Source organism: Mirounga angustirostris, unplaced genomic scaffold, assembly GCF_029215605.1.
Source record: "Mirounga angustirostris isolate CCGP_5_RB_7025 unplaced genomic scaffold, mMirAng1.0.hap1 SCAF_1, whole genome shotgun sequence".
In the NCBI taxonomy this organism is placed as follows: domain Eukaryota; kingdom Metazoa; phylum Chordata; class Mammalia; order Carnivora; family Phocidae; genus Mirounga; species Mirounga angustirostris.
In genome coordinates this window covers 77,965,626-77,987,751 of record NW_026991709.1, presented here as the reverse complement: position 1 = coordinate 77,987,751, position 22,126 = coordinate 77,965,626, and the positions used below count along the sequence as shown (strand labels likewise).

The 22,126-nt window shown below is 47.2% G+C and overlaps 1 protein-coding gene across 4 annotated transcripts in view; it reads left to right on the top strand.

Moving 5' to 3' along the window:
- Positions 1 to 1,540: 1,540 nt before the first annotated feature.
- LPP (LIM domain containing preferred translocation partner in lipoma) overlaps positions 1,541 to 22,126 on the top strand; it is a 666,907-nt gene continuing 646,321 nt past the window's right edge. For 2 of the 4 annotated variants that reach the window (XM_064582229.1, XM_064582145.1), the window contains exon 1: positions 1,541 to 1,858. The gene's annotated coding sequence lies outside the window, so the exon portion shown is untranslated. Of the gene's footprint in view, positions 1,859 to 1,932; positions 2,056 to 22,126 lie in introns of those variants that run through there. The other 2 variants (XM_064582041.1, XM_064582112.1) reach the window with 2 other exon arrangements.

Genomic DNA, 22,126 nt, shown 5'->3' with positions numbered 1-22,126 from the left:
GGCATGGGTACTCTTTACCTTATCTCTGCTATTTTCAATTTTTGCAGGTGTAGCTGGGAAATTGAGAGGAAGAGAGATTAAGTAATCTGAACCCAGTAATGTCTGAATTAAAAGACTGCACAAAGAAGGTGCTCAAGAAACGGTTAAGTGCAATAACCTGTGTTTCTACATTCACTTCTTTAATTCTTGGTTGAAAAAAATCCCTCCAAATCCAAGAAGAACCAAGTTCTGGAAGTTTCAAGAATAAGTACTCTCAACATTCATGAATGGGAAGTATGTCCTGCTGGGAGTCAGGGCCTCCTTATTGGGTGGACACCCGCCCCCACCATTAGGCATGCGACCTGGATAGGGGGAGGTGAGTTCATGTGTTAGCTCAGTCCTTTATTTTGTGTTGGGCAAATCATTTTACCTGCTTTTTTATCCTCAGATATTAAAGAGGGACTACAATTTGTCCCACCTAACACAAAGACCTAATAAACCCGTGAAAAAGCACTTTCATGATATGCTGAGGTGAGGGATGATTATTTTAGGTACCAGGAGGCCAGAAATACAAAGAAACAAACTCTACAGCCTTGAGTGCCTTCCAGGCACTAGCTGCTGAACATTACAACCTCTTGACAAAGTAAATGGCGGTTTTCATGGTTGCTCGTATTTACAAATGTCAGAGGGAAAAAAATCCGACTCAAACCTTCCAAGAACAGGCTTGCCTCTGTTCAAACCAGTTCACCCAGTTCACAGATTTTTTTTTTTCCTTTTTTTTTTTTGAAGCTGTAAGCTCACAGCAAGCTTTCTGGGCTTCTGGGACAAGGCTGGGAAGTAAATGCTAAACTGCAGGGATTCCTCTGAGTACAGGACAGAGGAAGCTGCCCTGAAGCAAATGATTGTCACTGCTACTCAGGGCTGTCAATCAGAACCTTCCAGGAACTGACTCGGGGACCAAGAGAAGTTGGCAAGCTCTTCACAGGGTGGTCCGCGTTGTCCAGGGACACGTAGCCTGTTTCACGGCTCAGTGGGATGAAAGGGGTCAGGGCCCTGCCTGGCGGCGGGAACAGGGCTGGGAGCCTAAGCATCCGGGTCCCGCGCTTGGATCTGTGTTGTGTATGACCCTGGGCAAGTCATTTCTCTTCCCAGGGCTTCGGTTTTCTCCTGTGTGAAGTGGGCGGGTTGGGAAGTTGGCCCTTGCCAGCTCTGCCATCCAGTAGGTTCATGAATGTTGCTGGGAATCCAGGGAGAGGCTCAGGAGCGAGATCTCCGAAGGGAATTCCATGCCAGGGTGTCTTCAGCTGAGGCTCAGCGCCCTAAATTGGCGCTTCCATAGTAGACACGTCCCCCCATTTCTTCAGCAGCCCCTCCACTCAGCCGCTTCCTCCTTCTACGTCTGCTTCCTCTTCCTCCAGCGCAGGCAAAGCCTCCACACCTCCCTCTTTCCCTTTCTCCTTTGCAAGCTCCCTGCATCCCCGCGTCTCCTCCTCTTCCTCCCAGGAAGTAACATGCCCTCCGCGCGCCCACCTTCTAGCCTAGCCGCAGCCCCAGCGGGCGCCCCCTCCCCCGCCAGGCAAGCTCTGCGCGGCGGCCCCGCGGGCACACGCTCTCCCATACCTTACATGGACAAATGCGTGCAGGCAAAGTCAGGAATTCAGGCCCCTGACGTCAGCCTCCAGCTCTCAGGGCACCGCACGGGAGCCCGAGGGGAGGGGGTGGGGACGGTGGGGAGGAAGGAGGGGGAAAGGCACCAACCAGCAGCCGCTCCAGCCCTGCCGAAGTTTCACTTTTTGTCTGTGGGTCCGCTCCCAGGCCCCGCGCGAGCTTTCCCGGGATAAGTAGCGATAGCGAGCAGGGGAGAGCCGGGCGCTGCAAGGTAAGGGCTGGCTGCACGGCCCGGGGCGCGGGGCGCGGGGCGCGGGGCGCGGTACGGGGCGCGGGGCCGGGCCTGTCCGGGGCCGGGGACAATGGGAGGGGGAGTGCCCGGGCACCTCCTCCTTCGCCTCTGCCTCCGCCTCCAGCCGCCGCCGCCGCTGCCGCCGCCGCCGCTGCCCCGGCTGCCTCCTCCCCGAGGTATTGTTGCAAATCCTCCTTCCTTCCCCCCACCCTCCGCTCGCGGGCGCCTCGGGAACCCCCGGCCCTCCCCTGGCGCGAGCGCCTCCGGGGAGGCAGGAGCGCGGGGCGCAGGGCGCGGAGCGCGCGCCCAGCCCGGGCCCCAGGGCCCGAGGTGCGGAAGTGCCGGCCGCGGCGCAATCACGGGGTGCACGCATGGGGGAGGGGGACCCCGAGGTTTCGGGAAGCGCCGACCTGGGGCTGGGCGGGGTTGGCGCCCTTCCCTGAGCGCCCCCTGCCCGGGCTTTTCAGGGCGTCCAGGGGGCGGGGCCACACCCAGCCGCCGGGAGCTTTCGCGGAATCCCAGTTGTCACAGTGGAAAGGGCCTAGGAACCCGGTAATTCGAGTCCCCCCATTTTACAGTCGGCTCAGTTGAGGCCCAGAGAGAAGGAGGGCCTCCCCGGAGTCACTCTGTAGAGGCCGAGCCATAACTGACATAGAAGGTTCCCAACTCCTGGTTCTTTTTCTCCAAGCATTTCTTCAGCACCCACTTTGTGCCACGCGTTGTGCTGAGTGTGCGGGGTCAGAGAGGCTGGTGGGGCCCCGTCCCTGCCCTCAGGGAGCACGCAGTCAACCGAGGTGCCCAAGCTGACCCGAGTGCAGAGTGCGGGGAGTGAGGGGGGTGGGAAAGCCATGGATAAAGTTTTCAGGCGCTTAAGGAAAGGAGTTTGATTTCTCCCTTTGGAGGGGCCGCGCTTGATCAAGGCTTTGAAGGATAGGGGGTTTCCTGAAGCCAGCCAGCGACAGGAAGGCCATTTGCGCGGGGGTGGGGGTGGGGAATGCAGACCAGAGAAGACTAAATAAAATGTGGAGTGGAGATGAAACTGTCAATGTGACTGTGTTGGGGGCATAGGGTTGGTTGGAGGGGTTACATGAGATGAGATAAAGAGTGGAGTTGTGCCTGAGTACTCGACAGAGCGACGCCTTTGGGACTAGGGAGTGCTCCGGGAACTGAAAGGGCTTTCTGGCTTCCCTTCCCCTCCCAGGGATTCACTGCCTTCCTGCCCTCAACACAAAATGCAAAAGTGTAGGGTCATCCCTGAGCTGCTTTCCTAGTACCAGACTCAGTTAACTTTGTTTCCATTACCCTTTTCTAAATTGTTTGCCGCCTAATGAAACTCATTTTCACTAAGGTGTTAGTGACTTAATGGCTTACCTTTCCCAGCACTTGTGCATTTTAAGAAAGTCTCTAGATAGGAGGGAAAGCAGCTAACTGCCCCCCACCCCCAATTCCTTACTCTCCCTCACTCTTACAGGTAGGAAAACAAACATAGAGGCCCAGAGGAGGTGGGTGCTAGTCCTGGAGCCTACAGTGAGTAATGGTGGATGGTGGGGGGCCCAGAACTCGAAATAGGGTTCTCTCCACCCCACAACCAGCCTTCCTTCCTTCCAGGTTCCTGCCAGCACCAGGGGTCAGTTAAAAGGAAGAGTGTGTATCTTGAATTTAATCTTTGCAAGGCAGCCCCCCATCCACAACATCCAGGCTTTTATAGTCTAGAATGTAGACTCTAGATGGGAGATGAGTAGTTGGGGTTAGCTGTCTGGTTGAGGGTACAGGCCTGGGCCCTTTGGGTCAGCCATTCTCTCCCAGGCTTCTGCTCCTTGTGAGCAGTGGGTGGGCCTAGAGTTGGCTTTGGGGATGGTTGGAGGGAGGAGAAGCTGAGGTGCTGAGCTGGTTACTACGGCTGGGACTGAGGTAGGACTCTTTTTGTGGTGACATGTTCTGGTGGAGAAGTCACTGTTCTGGGAAGGTAGACAGTTCCAGACAGTGGTTGGTGGAGAGGAGGCTTCATTATGAAGGGAGTTGGGGTATGACTTGAAGTCCTCTTTTGAGGGTTTTGATCAGGCTGGGACATGATTGAGAGGGGGAGGAACTGGCATTGGGAGGCCTCCTGCTGCCCAATTCCAGTGAGAGAGGCAATAATTTGGCCTAAGAGTATTCTCAGTGGGTGTTCATTCATTTACTTGGCATATATTACCAAGTACCTATTATGGGCCATTGGCAAATATGAAAAATTTGTAGCAGGTTTCTAAATTTACTGAGACAAATAAATTTTATTTCATTAATTCTAAAACATACTTCACATTTTAATATGACTGAAATTGGGTTCTCTTATAATCACAGATGTGTCATGGCTGAGCAGTTTTTCATTCTAAGTTGATAATGGTACATCTTAAAGTTGATGGTTAGATTTGATAAAATTTGTTCATTATACCCTTTATGAATGTGCAGGGCTCTGCACTTGATTAAACAGTTTCCCATCAGATATTCCATTTGGATATCAAACAATCCCCCCAAGAACTGGACCTGGTAACACTGTCATCAGCATGTGAACCTTTGCCCAAGGTCACAGGGCTAATTAGAGATGTGCTCAAAACTACAGCCCAGAACTTTGATCTTGGTGTTAATATGTGACTTCACTTCACTGTGAACTTGGCACCGGTTAATTGGGAACAGGGAAGAGTCTGGTTGGATTTGATTTCAGAACTATGGCTTAAGATGCTGGGATAATGATGGGTTTTTGGTCAAGACAGATGATGCCTGGTGACCCGGTAAAAGCAGGGGATGGAACACGCAGCTAATTTGTACACAGAAAGGAGAAGAGCAGTGCGTGAGGTGCACAAGTTCTGCAACTGGCTGGCCCCAGGAGTACAAAGATGAGGGAACACAGCCCCTGTCCTCCTCGAGAGCACAAGTGTGTGTGTGTGTGTGTGTGTGTGTGTGTGCTGTTATAAGGGTATGTTTTGACTGCTCTGCATTGAGGAGGGTCGACTTCAGGGAAGCAACCACAGAGGGAGTGGTGTCTGAAGAGAATCTTTAGGGCTGAGTAGGACTTGCCCATGTGGAAGAAGGACAGGTAAGATACGGATTTCGGATGTGTTAGGCACATGCAGCCATAGGGAAGGTTTATGCATGAGGCTGTGTTTGGAATGAGCAGCGTGAAGGGGGCTGTGGGAAATGGAGATTTAAAAATTTAATTTGCTAAGTAGATTTAAATTTATCTTGTAGGCTAAAGGGTCATTACATGCATCTCTAGAGATCGACTTGAGAGTGCACCAGGGCGGGGGTTCTGGAAGTGGGGGGTTCTGGAAGTGTCCCTGGGATTAGGTATTTGGATGGTAATGCAGGAAGCACAGTAACACGTTTAGTAACTGTTTGAATGAACCTGAGACTTTGACCCTCTTCAGTAATTAGGAGTCCTAGTGCAGTGTGTGCATTGGTGGGACTTTTCCTGGAGTGTGGCGTTGGAAGGCTGCGCCTTGCTGGAAGAAACCCTGGTGAGGAAGGAGGAGGTAAAGCTGTGTTCCAGGTGGGAAGCTGCTATCTGGGTGGAAATGTGTGGGCTCGGAGGTGTGTATGAGCTAGAGGTGAGGCAAGGGAGAAGGTTCGAAGCAGAAGCGTGGTATGGGAGTCTGGTCCACAGTTCCTGGATGTGTGGTGCAAATGGCTGGTACATTCCTTTGTGGGTCACAGAAATGAGACAGAACACTGACATACTCATGAGGACTTCACCTCTCCTCACTGTCTGTGAATAGGGTGGGCGGGTGTCAGGAGGCTTAATGGGATTCATGCCTGGCAGCAGGTGAACCACAGAATGGAAGCTAGAAAATGTTTATCTTTTTATCATTCTTTCTTAATAACAGTAATAATAATATAGTAATAATTTTGACAGTTTTCTGAGTGCTTCCCAGGTGCTTATGTAATTCTCATACTGATGGATTAAAGGAGGTTTTATGATTTTTGGTCTTATTTTGCAGATGAGAAAATGAGTTTTTTGTTAAGTAAGGTCACACACCTGCTGGTGACATGGCTAAGTTTTCAGCCTTTGCCTGATCTATAGCTTCATCACTGTTCTCTGTGTCCACAGAATGGAAATGCAAATCAGTGGTGTTTTCCAGTGCTCTTCCTTGGAATTTAATTCAGTTCACATGCACCGGGCCCGGTGGGATCACAGTCGAAGGTTTAAGTGCTCGAACAGGCTTCTTACTTCCACATGCTGCTGCCCAGCCCCTTCTCTCTCAAGATACTACCATTCCCTCTACCCATTGCGTGTCTTCTCTCCCAAACCTAGCCAGACAGAACAGAGCCTCTCCAGCAAACCATCAGCCCCTTCCCCCACATCGTTCCCTCCTCTGTAGTGATAAGGCTTTGATGTATCCCTATAGAGAGGCAGTTGGGGCAATAAAATCACTCAAGAAGGGAAGTGAGGGAGGGTCTTGATCCCCGTCCTTGCCCTTGACCTGTGGCTCCTTCCACAATGCTGGATGTCCTCTAGACTTGAGCTGAAGGGCTCCTGTTGGATCCTGCCTGCTCTTCTTCCGGTCACGCACACTCCTTCCTGCAAGATGGCTTTCCAGCTCAGGACTCTGAGGGATCAACTCCAGTTCTTCCTGTGGCCTACCTGCCTCAGGTGGATCATTTGCATTTCACTGATTCAGAGATAAAGGCATTTTCAGGTGAGGAGACAGATGCTAGGACTGGCAGTCAGCAAAGTAAACAGGACCTTGCCTATCTCATCTTTGAATTCCTCTGGTCTCTGGTGCTCTGAAGATGTTCAGTACTATTTGTTCAATGAATGAACAGCACTCACTGACACAATATAGGCACCAGTCACCACTTGACTTTATATGTTTGCTAATCTTTGTCCCTGCTGAACTTTAAAATAAGCTTCCCGAGGATTGAAAAAATGCCTGCTTTGTGAATGGCCATATCCCCAGGCCCAGAAGAGTGCCTGTCACATGGCCATATCCCCAGGCCCAGAAGAGTGCCTGTCATTTGGAAGCATTGGTTTGATGAAGAAAGGGATTGATGTATTTCACTGCAACCACACAATAGCAATGATGGGGGAGAGGGACTTTGACTAACCCAGAAGCTTGGGCCCGTGGAGTCCCAGGACTGGATGGAGGACCAGCTAGGCTGTAGCCTGCCCAGGTGGCATTGGCATTGGGCAGTCTTGTTGTCAGGGTGAAGACTAGGGCCCGGCAGTGTAGAGAGGAGTCTCTTCACGCCATCCGAAGGCTGAGTGCATTTGCAGCTGTTCTTTCGCTTTTCCTTCCACAGCCAGGTGGTCCTGTTGCCCTTGAACCTTATGTTTTTTTCGATCCGTGCCTTTGTCTGTACTGTTCTCCCTGCCTGGAGTTCCAGGCTGGCCAGTCTCTGCCTGTTGTAAACCTATGTCCCTTTAAACTCAAGGCCCAAACCCACCTTGTGCCATGAAGCCATTCCCAGGCTCCTTGCCCCCTTGTCCCTCACGTATATGTGTGCTCACATACACCTCAGTCTCTTGCGTTCAGTGCAGCTCAAATATTAAATAGTAAATATTTTATTTACTGCGAGAGTAACATGTGCTGGACAGAAATGCTGAATGCTCGCTGACAAAGACAACCAAACTTGGGCTCTGTGGCTCTTTATTCCAGTATAGGAGAGAGACTAAAATAGAGCATGGTAAAGGCCCTACGAGAGCGATGCACACAGGGCTGATGGGGGCACTAAGAAAGGAGTGACCCACCACCTGGAAGAACAGGAGAATGCTCATGGAGAAGAAGACGTTGGGTTTTGAAGAATGAGTAGGAGTGCATATGGTGGACAGGGATGGAAGAGTTTTCCAGATAGAGGGCCTTGATATCTTTGTATCATCCTGAAGCCTTAAAGTGTATGGTGAATGGAAGTGTGTGTGTGGAGCTCGAGGGGTGAAAGATGGGGCTGGCTCGGGAGGGTTAGGCGGGAAAGGGCTGCCAGGAAGAGTAAGGATGATGTCAGTTGTGGAGGGCGGGAGGGCTTTTGTTACTTTTTGAGCAAAGAAGGGTTTTGGTGGATCCGTGTTTCAGAGAGCAGAGTGGTAGCAGATCAAGCGCAGAGGCAGGGAGCCCCTTTAGGAGGCTGCTGATCAGTTCCGGTGGGTGATAGTGGGCCTGCACCAGTCTGGCAGAGAAGAGAGGGGAAAAACGGATGTCTGGAGCTGTTTGCTGTTAGAAGCATATCAGGCAGCTAAGTTCCTACTCTTGTCCTTCTAAATATTTGCCAGCTTATCAGCCTTGGCTGGAAAAAAACTCTTATGTGACCAAAGCGTATAGGAAGTCGAAGAAGTTTCATCGAGCAGCCAGTTCCTGCCTTAGAAATGTGGGCTGGGCCTTGGTGCTAGGGCAACCGGATTCTTCTTTGTACAGGTGAGGAAACTGAGGCCCTGGGAAAGGGACACACTGCTCTGTCACATCCTTGTCAGCTGAGCTGGAGTTGGGCCACAGCCCTACTCCCAAGCTAGATCTCTTTCAAAGGTGTTTTTTTTTTTTTTTTTTTTGATTTTTATTGTATTTCAAAGGTGTTTTTGCTTCTGTTTCTGCTGAGCCAGGCCTGACACCTTCCTTCTCTGCCCTACTTCCCCTGCCCCCCCCCCCCATGGCTTTGCTTTGGAGAATTTGGGAGGGAATATAACTTGGAGATCACGGTTACTGGGCTTGAACCTTGTACTTTGCACTTTGAGACAAAGTGATCAAGATGGTTCAGTTTGAGGGGCGCCTGGGTGGCTCAGTTGGTTAAGCGACTGCCTTCGGCTCAGGTCATGATCCTGGAGTCCCGGGATCGAGTCCCACATCGGGCTCCCTGCTCGGCAGGGAGCCTGCTTCTGCCTCTGACCCTCCCCCCTCTCATGTGCTCTCTCTCATTCTCTCTGTCTCAAATAAATAAATAAAATCTTAAAAAAAAAAAAAAAGATGGTTCAGTTTGAGTGTGTGTGTGGTTGGGGATTGATTTCTTTTTACTGCCATTTATGCCCTTCCCCCCCCCTTTTTTTTTTTTGCAAGAACCAAGGTTCTGACTGCATGACAACTTCACTGCTTCTTGAAGGCCCCAGCCCCACCCCTACCTGTCCCCTTTCAATTTTACTTACTTTTGCTTGCGTAAAGGTTTTGAGGCTGCCAGTATTAGGTCCACTACAGGGTAGATCCTTTTGTTTTCTTCCTTCCCTGTTAAACCTACCCATCACAACCCATCTCACAGAACCCATTAGTATTGCATTGCCTTTGTAGCACTTTTTATGTGGTGGAGATGCATTTTACAATCGTTTTTATTACTGAGCTCCCAATTGCAGTCCAAGAGATGGGTTAGCAGGATTAGTCCTATCTGCAGAGTGTGGGCAAGAGCTCAGGGGTGAAGAACCTTCCCATGGGGTGCTCCGCTTTAACTGGCAGAATGAGAGTCAGGCTCCCATCTCCAAAGCTCTAGTCCTGCTCCTTAACTTTTGCAGGTAAGCATGAGAAATTGACATTGATGGGCACGTTCTTAGCAGGCCCTATACACAGGCAAGAAACCATTAGTAGTATTTCACTCTGTGCTAATTCGTATTTGCTGCCTGTGTCTGTGATTTTGGAAGGCAACTGAGAATCAGGTTGGAGACCCCCAACCCTGAGGGTCTGGGCTATCATTTTGGCAGTACCATCACTAAACATTTTTGGTATATGAAAAGCTAAGACCTCTGTTTGAGCCACCCACTAGTGCCGTGGTCTTAAGCAAGTTCTGGAACATGCCTGAGCTTCAGTTACCTTCAAATAGAGATCTATCACAATGCATTTGTGAGGACCAGAGGAATTTCCCTAACAGTGCTTTATAAACTATAATGCAGCGTGCAGTGGGGCAGTTTCTGGGCCCGAGCATGGGGTCTGGCACACGGTGATGATCCCTTGCCTACTACTGGTGGAGATGGTGGGCTGTAGACCCAGACACCGCTCCAGGTTTGAATCGTAGCTGTACCACTTACTGGAGCGTGCTCCCTGGGGTGGTCGCAGGCGGGACTTGCTCTACTGACTTCCACATTTTCAGACTTCTTATCGACGAGGGCCTCAGTGTGGAGAACAGCGCGCCCTGCAGAGGGGGCTGAGTGCGGAAGACAGCCACAGCGCTTCCAGGCTGTGCAATGGCCCCTCTTCTCTTGCAGCCGTCCCACTCTCTCCTGGGATTTGTTCCTCTGGTGTCTGTGCCTCTCAGCCCTGCTGGGCTGGCTTCTGTTGCAGTAATTGCTTGTGTCATGGCCTCACTTCAAAGCCCCCTGTGGTTAAAATGGAAAGCTGGTATGGAGGGGTGGCTCCAGTCCTCCCTCCGAAGCTTGTGTGGGAACCTTTCGAGGCGCAGGTCAGCGAGAGGATCAGGACAGGGTGGGGTGATTTCACTGACCTTCAAGGAGTGTATTTTGGCCTTGTTCCACCCCCAGTATGGGCACTTTTCCTGCCGTAGCCATTGTTAGCATTTCTTCGTCACTCAGGCCATTAACCAGCAGATCAGCTGCCATGTCCAAGGGCTTTGGGAAGTAGAGGGCCCGACCCCTTTAGAAGATGGCTGTGGGCGTATGTAGTGTGAGTTTTTTGGCATCTTTAGAAGACCACTTGGTGGATGTTAAGGGCTTCCTGACTTTAATGTGAGCCTCAGTTTTCTTGTCTGTAAAGGTGGCTGTAGCAACCCTATTTGGCCAACAGGTAGAGGGACCCCACTCTCTGGTGTGCTCAGCACAGCCCTGGTTTATGTCCATGTCCCAGTGCAGGCCTGATAGCGACCCCTTTCACTCCCAAAGGCGTTCTGATTTGGAGGATAGATGGTATGGTTGTCCCACTTGTAGGTGAGTTTCGAGGGAGGTCGTGCAAAAAGCGAGCATAAGGCTAGGCCTGTCATAATGACTCAACAAACACCCATTATTTTTGGTAGAGGAGATGCTACACGCTCAAGAAACGTTGGTTCAGTGAACTACTTTTGTCAGGTAAAGTTTGAGGATGTTGGAAGAGGTTGTCAAGATTGTAGGCACATAGGGTTGGTCAGGGTTGATGAAAACATGTTCATGCCTGTCAGAATGTTAAGAAGGTGCCACCACAAGAGGGGTGCAGTAGGGGACAGACAGGGTGTGCCTGTGCACTGGAATGGGTATGGGAGTTCGTTGGAAGGGCTGGTTCTCAGGTTAGACGTTGAAGGACAGGAAGGCTCAGTCCAGGACGCAATGGGGCAGCTAAAATTGCTCTGGCTACTAAATCTAAAGAAATAAGATTGATTCTCTGTCTGTGTGTCTACTCAAGCTAGGTTTTTGAGTCGTTTCTTTTTCCATTCATTGGCTCATCTTGATAATGATCTCAAGGATCACTGTGGAAGCCCAGTGTGGTACTAAATTCTGTGCCAAGAAGTCACCAGAGTAACCTGCCTTTATTCTTCTTAATGAGTTTCCACTGAAGATGGCTCTTGTTCAGTTCCCAGGAAGAAAAACAAAACTTAGTTGGCACCTGGAACTTTTGTCTTGTTTGGTATGAAAACGAATCATTTGCAAGAAGTGCAGCAGGCAGTTGCCACCAACAGGGCGGGGTGTGGGTGCACTGACTTGTGGGAAAGGCAAACGAAAGGGAACTGGAGGGTAAGCAGCACCTTTTCTTAGAATGAGGTGAAAGGTAGGTCAGCTTTCCAGATGTCTGGTCATTTCCAACCTGGAAACCTCTCTTCCTGGCCACGGCCTCGCAGCTTCACTTGGGGAATCCTAGGGTTCCAGTAATGACAGTGGGGCAGGACCCTAAAGGTACATTTGTCCATTGATCTGATGCCCCTGTACTCATTCATTCCACACCATGTGCCAGACGTACCTGTGAATGAATGAGTGTAATTCTGGTCTGAGTTTTGGGGATGGAAAATGCATGCAAGAACTATCTGGTGGCTCTGATTGGATGGTGACTAACTCTAGGGACCTGGGGGAAACTTCACCAATGAAGAGACTGTCATTTAATTGGGCTTTGAAGGATGAGTGGGAATTTGGTGGGCAGGAAGAGCAGAGGGTGGTTAAGTAAGGGAAATCACATGGCAGAAACACAGAGGTGAGAGAGTACACAGTGCCTTGGAAAATTGGAGTCACTGGAAATGGACTGCATAGTACAGAGGCCAGGGCAATGAGGGTGAAAAGACGGGGTGAGGCTGAGCTGGAGAAAGGTCTCGATTGCTAAGGAGTTGAGGCTGCACTATGAAATGAGAATCAAGTCAGGGACTCTGTGTTTTAGGAACATCTTTGGTTATGGTGTGCTGGATGACGAGGGAGGGTACCAGAGATGGCAACATGTACTGTAATAGCCCAGGCAAAAGCCAAAGGGAAGCTGAGTTTGGATCAAGGCCATGGACATGGGGGAGGTTTCACAGGTTGAATGATGTCACCCAATCTTCTCGCTTAAACAAGAAGAAACCCAGACCCTGAGCAGGTGAAATGTGCAAAGTCCACAGCCCTGGTTCCATCCTTGCTCAGGGTCTGTAGAAAGGTGACAGAGTGCATGGCTGTTGAGATAGCTGTTTGTCGAGCAGAAGATCTCTATCCCTTTTTATCTTTTAAGCATTCCATGAAATCTCTTAATTCTGAATGGAATTGGTTCTTTCTAGAGTTACCGAATCTCTAATCACTGGAGATATTCAAGCAGTGGTTGATTGGAATGTTAGTGAAAACTCAGGTATTGATTGAAGATTTGATGTAGAATGTTTTTGAGGTTGGCCAAACCTGACTTCTTTTTTCTTAAACCTTCTCCCTCTTTTCCCTACCCCCCCCTTCCCTTTTCCCTACCTCCCCCTTCCTTACTCCGAATAGATGCTTGTAACCATCTTACCTGGGGGACCTCTGTCCATTTGGCTTCTCAGGATCCTCTTAGCTAAATTGGATCAATGGCAGAGAAAGTTGAAAATAGATGATGAGGCACTACGAATGGTGGGCTATAGTTCACGCAGAGTATTGACCATTTTGATGCTGGTAGGTTGATACCCACCAAGGAGATCTTTAGGGCCTAGACTGGCCTGCATGATCCTGATCAAGATGAAATATGGTTATAACTTTCTACCAGTCGCCATTTTTATAGTGCTTTACAGTGAATCATGTGTTTTCCTATGAAGTACAGGCAAATCCTCATAACAGTGCTGTGAGTAGTTATTTACTAAGTTTTACTGATTAGGAATGTGAACAGAGAAAGATTAAATGACTTTCCAGGGGCCCAGGCTAGTTGGCTGTTGAACCAGGACTTCAGCTGGAGTTTTCTGTCAGCACCATTTCAGATTCTTCCTGTTCTAGCCTGTGCAGATCCCTGAGATAAGCTCTAACTTCTGTTTATATTCATAACCATCGTGGATCCTGATGTGTGGCAAGAATTTAATAAGTGTTTGTTGAATGAACATATGAACGAGTGAATTATGTAAACAAAATAATAAATGAGAACTTGAGTTTTAAGAATGTTTAGTAATGAAAAAACCAAATTGAACTCATGTAAACATCAATCAGTCTGTTATCAAAAGACAAAAAGAACTCATTTAGAATACATTTACTCAACTCCTTAAAAAAAAAAATACCGAAATACCTCCTACCAAAACTCTTTCACCTGAAACCTGTCTCTTCCCTCTTACGAGACCATAACCCTAATCTTAACCCCCCCAAATTGTGTGTCCACTTTTTTTATATGTGTACAATATTTCCACTTAATATTATTATAAAGAAGTCTTACTTTTTTTTTTTTTTTTTAACCTGGGCTTTATATTTATCCTTTTTTTTTTTTTTTTTTAAGATTTTATGTATTTATTTGACAGAGAGAGCCCACACAAGTAGGCAGAGAGGTAGGCAGAGGGAGAGGGAGAAGCAGGCTCCCCGCTGAGCAGGGAGCCTGATGCGGGGCTTGATCGCAGGACCCTGAGATCATGACCTGAGCCGAAGGCAGACGGCGAACCGACTGAGCCACCCAGGCGCCCCTATATTTATCTTTCACATAACGAAAGAGTTGTTGAAATTAATAAATCCTGCTTTAAATGTTACCTCTGTGGACAGTAGGATAGTTTTCAGTTTTAAAAACATTAAATGCAATTCGATATATTAAAAAGTGCAGTGTAAACATCAGTGGACAAATAGCTCTCACTTCCTTCTAAATTATTTCCTAAAGACAATTCTTTCTTTGTCACTTCCACTTATCCCTGACAGCGGTTGCCATTTTGTCCTTTGCATTATGTGTTTTTATGAATATATTTCTTATCTCCTCTGGGATGTAGTAGCAAATGCCTGGATGGTTGGAGAGGCAGCTTTGGGTTCACATCATGGCTCTGCCACTTGATAGTCATGATAACCTTGTACTGGTTACTTAGTCTCCTCTGTAAAAGCAGATAACAGTGCCTTCCATGTAATGTGGTTGTGCAAGGAATTCTGTGGTCAATGTAGTAAAGCAGCAAAGCCTGCCAAGTGGTACCTGCTGAAAAGTGTTATCTCTGTCCACTTTCTGTCAGCCCACCAGATGGTAAGATGACCAAGATCATTTCCCTGTAGCACATGACCCATAGCAGGGAGACCTTTAACAAATGTTTATTGGCTTCCTTTCAACTTTCGAAGGAAGATGATTGGCACAAAATACTAAGTATCTCTCATACTTTTCATCCCAGTTGCCACACAGCCTCTAGCAGAGTCCTTAGCGGTGTGGGACTCTTCTTGTTTCTATCCTCACCAGGATTTAATTTTATAACTTGCATCTGTCTTTGCTAAGTTCATATGTAAGAAATGGTATTTCGTTATTGTTTTAATTTGCATTCCTTTAATTACTGAAAAAATTTCCCATGTAGTGGTTTAGAGTGTGTTTTTCCCTTATGTGAATTGTCAAATAGCAGTATTTAAGTGGGCTGGAGAAGCTTGGTATGAAGGGGCTAGAAGTGTTTAGCGTTGCTTTTATTATTTAATTAATTAATTAATTTATTTATTTTTCAAGATTTTATTTATGTATTAGAGAGAGAGAACACAAGTAGGCAGAGCGGCAGACAGAGGGAGAGGGAGAAGCAGACTCCCCGCTGAGCAGGGAGCCCAACTTGGAGCTCGATTCCCGGACCCTGGGATCATGACCTGAGCCAAAGGCAGACACTTAACCAGCTGAGCCACCCAGGCGTCCAATGTTTAGCGTTTTGTGTTGCCTGCTCTTTATTCATTCATTCGGTCAGTGTTTATTGAGCACCTGCCCTACGCCAGGCACTATTCCAGGACTACACATACTACAAAGAAAAACATAGTGAATAAAGTCCGTAATCTGCAATCCAACCTCCTCATTTAACATGTGCGGTAGCTGGGGCCTCTGGAAGAGTGAGGCTAATTACCCAGCACCATTGGAGCCAACCATTTATTTTTACTGTGATTTCATACGTTTTAGATCAGTCGCCTTTTAAGCCATGGAAACATCCTGGAAATTTCAGAATTGTGACACCTACACAACAGCCCCAAACTGTAGCTATGTTGAGAAAGCAGAGACCTGGTTTTTGGTTTAGGAAATATGATCACTTCAATCTTATATATGTAAACTCCTTCCTAGACTTCTCTGCCTCTTACATTTACATTCATTCTTAAATGAATAAACTTATTATTAAAGGCGCCTGGGTGGCTCAGTCGGTTAAGCATCTGGCTCTTGATTTCGGCTCAGGTCATGATCTTAGGGTCCTGAGATCGAGCCCTGTGTCAGGCTCCATGCTCAGCCTGGAGTCCGTTTGGGATTCTTTCCCTCTGCTGCCCCTGGCTCTCCTACTCTCTCTCTCTCTCTCAGATAAATAGACAATCTTTAAAGCAGGGCTAGAAAACAAAATAACCCCAATCCAGGCAGTTCGGAACAAGTGTGAACCTTTTTGGACATGTTTTTGGTAAATGGAAATAACAGATGACATATTTCTCTCTCAAATAAAATGGTCAATTTAGATTTAATAAGGCAGTTATCTTCAGGTAATAAAAATTCAACTAACTTGCCATAACTATCTTGTTTAAAGTCAATTAAGAGCCTCATATTCCTTACTTGCTGGGTAAAATTTAATACAACTTCAGTTAAGCATTTATTGCTTATTTAATTCAAAATTAAGTTAATCACCACAGTTGGTAACAACCACTGAGTATTTAATTAACATTCAGCAAACTATCTTATTAAGTCTAAATTAGATAACAGACAGGTCTTGTTTATCCCCATCAGTCTGCAAACACCATTTCCCTACCTCCCACCCCAAAGGGCCTTGAGTTTTCCCATGGCTTTCCTCTTCTGATTTGCCAGCCTCATTTTCTTCTGGTTGGCACCAACTTGGTCAAAGGAGGAAGGAAAAAGAAGTAGGAGTCCATTGTGTTATGGGGACTTCTGGCTTAGGGCAGAGCTGAGGAGCTTCTGTTCCATCTATTCTGTTCTGTTCCATTCTTCAGGAATTACTGAGCACCTTCTTCATGCAAGGCATTCTTGTAGATACTTAGGAAGATCTAGAGGAAGTTAAGTTGACATATTTGGCTTTATTTTCTCATCTTAAAAATGAGATGATTGGGTTTAGTGCATTCATTTAGCACATATTTATTGACCTACAGCTTAAAAAGCTCTTTGCTGTGTGTCAATGATTTGGAAAAGGTCCTTGCTTTTCAAGAAGACACACAGTCTAGTAGGAGAGGTGTAGTAGAATAAATATTGGACAAGATGCTGAAGTGCCTTAGAATAATGTGATTCTGTGAGGTACTGTTTCCCGAAGTCTTAGTACTGTTCTATGAGAAAAAGGTCCTCTAGCCAAGTAAGTTTGGTAAAGTCCAAGTTAAACAAAATTAAATGGGTACCTTTGCCATGGGACTCTCTGAGCCTTTAGCAACCTAATGCACACCGTGATGTTTGTTTCTCAAAGTTGCTTGATCAGAGAGTCCCTGAATCACCATCCTCTTCCTCCTTTTTTTTTTTTTTTTTTTAAATCCCCCTAGGACATTTCTTAGGCTTAGTGTTACAGTGTGCTTTGGGAAGAGCTACTGTGAGCCATGGGGCCTGTCTGTAGCGTCTGAGCCTGGGAGGGGTACTCAGGCATGCACCTTCAACTCTGACACAGGGCTGGAAGTTCTGCTGCGTAGGAAAAGCACGCTGACACAGTGGTGGATTTCAGATGTAGAGATGTGTGGCCAGGGTTGAGGGTGTGAAATCAGAGCAGGAGGGCTGGGCTCGTGAAGGAGGGACAGTTGTGTAAGTAGCGGGGGCCTGGGGGATTGTTACGAGTTACTAGGAACAGGGCAACGGTGAAATTTGGACATGACTGGTTTGGTTGAGACGCCCTTAACCCGTGGACACAGCTTAGACAATATCCATTATAGCCTAAATCTGGAGAGGTAAGAGACTGCAGGGTTTTTGGTGCAGAACTCTGCTTTAGGCCTTGTTCCAATTGAGTGACTGCCCATCTGCAGAAGCCATCACTTCTGTAAGGTGTTCTGACACCTTGTCTGGGGCAGAGCCTCTGTCTGTGAATCCCAGTCTCTCCCAGGAGTGAGTCAGGGCTCCTTCATGGCTAACTTCATTCCAGCAGGTCTCATGTCCATGTACCCCATCACATGCCCTTTCTCCACCTTCCCTTCCCCTCCAGCTTCCCTTATTCTGATGAATCACCTGTCTTCATTTTTCCTTCTTACCCTTTTGTTTCATTATTTTCATCTAAGGCCAGCTACCTTTTTATATTCTTCCTGAAAAGTCATCTGTTTCATTTAAAATGATGCCACCAGTTTTCTCATCGGCAGTCACAACCAGCAGTTGGAACACGCTAGATAAAGTGGAGGACAATCTACGAATCCGGTCCACGGTGTCATAGAGATCTGACCCCAGGCTGTGTTCTTTCAGTATGCACCTGTTACCCATTTCTGTATGGAAAGGAGCACAGGCAAGGAATGGGGAGAACTGGGTTGTATTTCTTTTCTTCCTCTTCTTTTTAAAAAAGATTTTCTTGCTTTATTTTAGAGAGAGAATGGGGCAATGCACTCCTGGGTTTTCAGCATGGATTCCAGGGAATCTAGGAAAGCTGGTTACCTGGGGAGTTGAAGCTTGTTTTGCCCACCTTGTAAAGGCAGCTTGAAGGGTGCCTGGGGGGCTCAGTCACTTAAGTATCTGAATTCGGCTTAGGTCATGATCTCCGGGTCCTGGAATCGAGCCTCTGAGTTGGGCTTCCTGCTCAGTGGGGAGTCTGCTACTCCCTCTTGCTCTGCCCCCTGCCTCGTTTGTGCACGCACTTTCTCTCTCTCTCTCAAATAACCAAATAAAATCTTTTGTAAAAAAGAAGAGAAGGCAGCTTGCATGTTTCATTTCACCATCCACCTGGACGGACACTTCAGCGAAAAAATGTCCTTAGGCAGCCCGGTAAGTGGCAGACCCGTGGGCTGGTGGTACGGATCATCTAGAACGATGTGGCTGAGATCACAGGACACAGCAGAAGTCCAGAGAAGTTGTTCACATGTAGAGAGGCCATTGATAATGGCCATGAGGTTGGGTTCCACTCCTGAAAAGATTTTCAAAAGGTAGGAATTTACCTTGAGAGTTCTTTAGCCTCCTCTTTGTATTAAACATGAAACTCACCTTTTGGTCTTTGTGATTAGTCCTTTGGATTTCCCCAGTTATTATAGCCTTCTTGAAAAATTCAGAAGCATTTGGAAAGCTTTGATCTGCATAGTGCTTGAGAGCATGGGCCCTCGAGCTAGACTGTGTCCTATCTCTACCGTTAATACCCCGACTTATTCCTTCATCTGTCTAGGCCTCTGTGGCCTCATCTATAAAATGGGAATAACAAAATTATCTGTCTCCTTGTTGTGAGGATTAAATGAGTTAATACATATCAAACCCTTAGAACAGAACCTGACACATGCTAAGTACCCGTTAAATATTAGCCACTGTTTCTATGTGTTATCCTTACAGTCAGAAAATTGTGATTTGGAGAAGGTATTAGAGATGAGTGGATTTTTTTGTGGGGGGGGTCACTTTTTTTTTAAGATTTTATTATTAAGTTATCTCTACACTCAACATGGGGCTTGAACTCATGACCTTGAGATCAAGAGTAGCACACTCTTCTGACTGAGCCAGCTAGGCCCCCCACCCCCATCATCTTTTTAAATAAACTGTTAATTTTGGAATAGTTTTTTTTTTTTTTTTAAGATTTTATTTATTTATTTGACAGAGAGAGACAGTGAGAGAGGGAACACAAGCAGGCAGAGTGGGAGAGGGAGAAGCAGGCTCCCCGCTGAGCAGGGAGCCTGATGTGGGACTCGATCCCAGGACCCTGGGATCATGACCTGAGCTGAAGGCAGACGCTTAACGACTGAGCCACCCAGGCGCCCGAATTTGGAATAGTCTTAAGTTTACAGAAAAGTTGTAAAGATTGTACAGAGAATTTCCATCCACCCGTCATCCAGTTTTTCTTATTTTTGGTGTCTTGCATCACCATGGGCCATTTGTTCAAACTAAGAAACTGACATGGGTACATTGCTATTAACTAAACTCCAAACTCTGGATTTCGGCAGTTTTCCCATTAACATCCTATCCTCTTCTCCAGGATGCAGTCCACGGTAACACATTACCTTTGGTTGTCGCATCTCCCTCGCCTGGAGTGGCTTTAAAGCTTACATCTTTTAATAGCGAGGGAAGGATTCTTGACAGACCAGCCTGTTGGAACCTCTAACGTTGAACAAAGAAACTGGAGCAGCTGTGGATGACATGGGGCCAAGTGGGACCCACCTTCATTGCCCTTTTCTGCTTCTTTGATTTGAAGGAGCTCTGATGAAGCAGGGCTTAAATATCCCCACAGTACAACCTTGTTTTTGGGGGAGGAGACTGAGGCCCCTAAATGGAGAGTGGCAATGCTGGGCAGAGCTGGGAGCCTGGAGAAGGTCAAGAAAGGATCATGGCAAGGCCCTGATCCTGTCCCTGTCGTTGAATGGATGAGTGAGCAATAGTCAGGGACTCCTTTTCTGTAAAGTGGGTTCACTGGTCAGTGAAACCTCACAGTACTCAATGCTCACAAAGTATCACAATTTTACCTTGTGAAAATTAAGTGAGCCAGGGTGCTAACTTAGAGTGTAGCCTGAAACACAGTAGGTTCTCAATAAATATTTGGAAAAAGAAGCCTTGAAAATTAGGAAACTTTATCCTTAGGACGTATTTCCAGAGGACTGGGACAAATCGCGGCAAAACAAAGAACAGTCATTCATAAAGAAATCTGTGACACTCAGGAATGAAACCAGTGTTTGAGTTTCTGATAAGCAGGATATACTGTCTGTTTTTATTCTTGGAGGCTTTTATCATACAATACTACATTATGTTGCAGTCTGACTTTCACACAAATTGGATCCCAAAACTTCTTACAGGAATTAAAAATACAAACTCGTGGGCAGTATGTGTTTTATAAATTACAGAAAACAGTAGTGTAAAGACATGGCATAGTAAGTATAGTCAAGCCTGCAGCAGGCACTGATACCCAGGAGGAAGACATGGTGGAGGCAGCCGCGAAGGCACGGGAGCTGGGAAGCCGGATGAGGAGAGCAGGTGCAGTGTGGTGCTCAGTGCCAGGAGAGATGGAGGGAGGCCATCTTCAGCGGGGAGGCTGGAGGAAGAAGCTGGGGCAGTGGAGGCAGTGAGAGAATCCTGGAGATGTAAGCCCACTGTATATCCCTAAAACATTTTTTTTTTTAATTTTAAGGACTTTATTTTTTTAAGAATGGTTTTAGGTTCACGGCAAAATTGAGAGGGAGGTACAGAGATTTCTCATATCCCTCCTTCCCCATACACACGCATAGTCTCCCCCATTATCCACACTCCCCACCAGAGTGGTGTATGTGTTGCAGTTGAGGAACCTAAACTGACACCTCATTATCACCCAAAGTCCATACTTTATGTTAGGGTTCACTCTTGGTGTGGTACATTCTATGGGTCTGGACAAATGCATGGTGACATGTATCTACCACTGTATCTCATACAGAGTATTTTGCTGCCCTTAAAATCCTGTCATCTGCCTGTTCTTCCCTACCTCCAACCCCAACACCCGGCAACCACTGATCTTTGTCTCCATATATATCCATTTAGGGTGTTGTTGAATGGGACCACCTGACTTTTGGAACCTAATCTCCGTTGCTTTCGCTCACTCTTGCCTTTGTCACAGCATTTCCTCAGTCTGGATTGCTGTTCCCTGCCATCATCACCAGTTTGAACTTATCTTCAAGGTCCAGCACCTCCTCCATGAAGCAGGCCTTGCTTTCCACCTTTTGCCCCTAAGCAGGAAATAATCACTTCCTTCCAACATTCATTCCTGTCTGGAATCTGGCAGACATATGGCAAACACTTGTTGAATGGATGGACAGGTGCACAGATGGACAGATGGACAGATGGACAGGTTTGACATTGCCCATAGTATGCTCAAACTTAGTTCCTTTAGAATAGGATTTTAACTTGCTCATCTCTACACCCTCCAGGGCCAGCACTGAGAAGGTGCCCTTCCATCCATCCACCTATCCATGCACCCACCCATCCCTCCAGCCCCCCATCCATCCACATACCCATCAACCTACCCACCCACCCATCCATCCATCCATCCATCCATCCATCCATCCATCCATCCATCCATCCATCCATCCATTCTACAGTAGACTTTCAGGCACTATTTCAGGGTTGTAGCCATGAATGGTCCATTTGTTGATAGTCTACATAGAGAAAGTGGTATTCTTTGGGATGTGTTTTTATACCTGTAAGGTTTGTCTATAATTTTTCTTTTTCTTTTGACATGTAAGGACTAAGGAAGAAATGGTTTGTTTCATCTGCACATGTCATCGGTGTTCAAAGCAAATGCTCTCTCATTCCTTCAGCCAGCTTTGTACTAAAGAGAGAGCTCACCGGGTTTGGAAAGGCCCTGTCTCTCAGAGTATGTGGCAGTTTCTTACTGACTTGCCTTAGGTATAAATGCCCTTTCCAGTGTTTTGAAAGACGGTGCCAGGATGCCACAGTGCTCCTGGTTGGGCTTCCTTGCTAATGTTTTTACTTTTATTTTTTAATATAGTGACAGAATGCATACCGCTGAGGTGGTAAATGGGAAAAAGAAGTGCAGTGGAGTAAACTGTCTGTTTCTGGGGGCCTTCTGTATTAATCACAGGAGGAAGCATCAGTCATGGCCAGATGAGAGAGCCAGCTGACTTCCGTTCATGCCAGGTGGAAATCGGAGTGGCAGAATCGGGAGGAGTTTGATGGCGCCGAATTGGGGAAACTAAAGGTTCTCTGCGCAGCAGTG